Below are 1343 nucleotides of genomic sequence, written 5' to 3' on the forward strand. Positions count from 1 at the left end.
GGAAGGGCTGTTTCTGGGGAGAACAGTGAATGCTCTAGTGGAGCAGTAGCAAGCAGACACCATACCCCTCGGAAGGCAGGAGGCAGATGGCAGGTGGGACAGCACAGGACAGGCATGTTGCCAGGGTATATGCAGAGTGAAGCATCCTGACATGAGCAGCTGGCTGTCAGTGTTGGAGAAGCAGAACCCTGACAGATCGTATCAGCCTTGGTCTCAGAGGACCCAGGGAACAGAAGAAGCCTTGACTGGGGACCTGCAGCCATCATCCCTGTCTATATGTGAGCTGCCAAGAAATGTGCACACCTACAGAGCAAATGGACTGAGCTCAGCATGGTGCTACAACAGAGCCAGAGTTGTGGCAAGACCTTCCCTGGAAGCCAGCATCCCAGCAGAGCTGTGTTAGTGCCAAGTGATGGGGCTGTGCCAGGGCAGCAGTCTGGAGCTCAGCTCAGTGTGTCCCGTTCCTTCTCAGAACACCTTCTTCACTGCTGTCCCTGTCCCTTGAAGATAACATGACTTTTTCTGCAGTCCTGACTGTTGTGCACCTGATGGGCTCAGCCAGGCAAGGCCTTTGTACACAGGACATATCCCAGTCCTAACCAGGAAATCCAAGTTAAGCTTAAGTCAACACTTGGCAGGTCAGGGCTGTCTTATGGCTGAGGCTTCGGCTTGGTTCCTGCTTCCACAGGAAGCCTGTCTTTAGCTGGAGCTTGTGCTCTGTCCTTCAGCTGCTTTTGTGCAGGGAGAAGCTGACGGGGGAAACCTGGGAAGAGAGCTTTGTGATCTGTACCTGTCGGGATCCCCCTCTAAGGCCAGGCTGTCTTTTGGTGCTTATGGCAGCCTGGAGTGAAGACATGCCCCAATACTCTGGATACTGCTACCCTCCTTTCATCTTCAAGCTGATCTTGCTTCAAAATGAGGATTTGCTGTTTAACTTGGTGCGGTTCCGTCTGCTGCTGCTTCGCAGATTTAAATGGTGTCCCACTCCAGAGACGTGAAGGCTGATCCCAAGTCTCTGAAGTGGAACACTGCTATTAAATTCATTTGTTGGGTCTTCTCCAGAGCATGCTTTCTTTGTTTTCCCTGCCCTCTTGTTCCTGTTCATTGCTGTTTGGAGTGAAAGTCCTGATCCCTGGTATTTCTCACTCCATTCCCTGTTCCCTACAACCAGGGCTGGGGCAGAGACCTTTCACTGGCACTCCTGGGTGGCAGGAGGGCTCCCTGCTTTCCCTGGCTCAGTGTAAGCCGTCTGGCTCACCTGGACAGTACTGATTCCTTCACACTTGTTTGTGCCTTGTCCCCCACCTCTTTTTTCACATGTGAGTTAATGTTGATTCCTCTTC

Source organism: Acanthisitta chloris, unplaced genomic scaffold (genome assembly GCF_000695815.1).
Source record: "Acanthisitta chloris isolate BGI_N310 unplaced genomic scaffold, ASM69581v1 scaffold40347, whole genome shotgun sequence".
Classification (NCBI taxonomy): Eukaryota; Metazoa; Chordata; class Aves; order Passeriformes; family Acanthisittidae; genus Acanthisitta; species Acanthisitta chloris.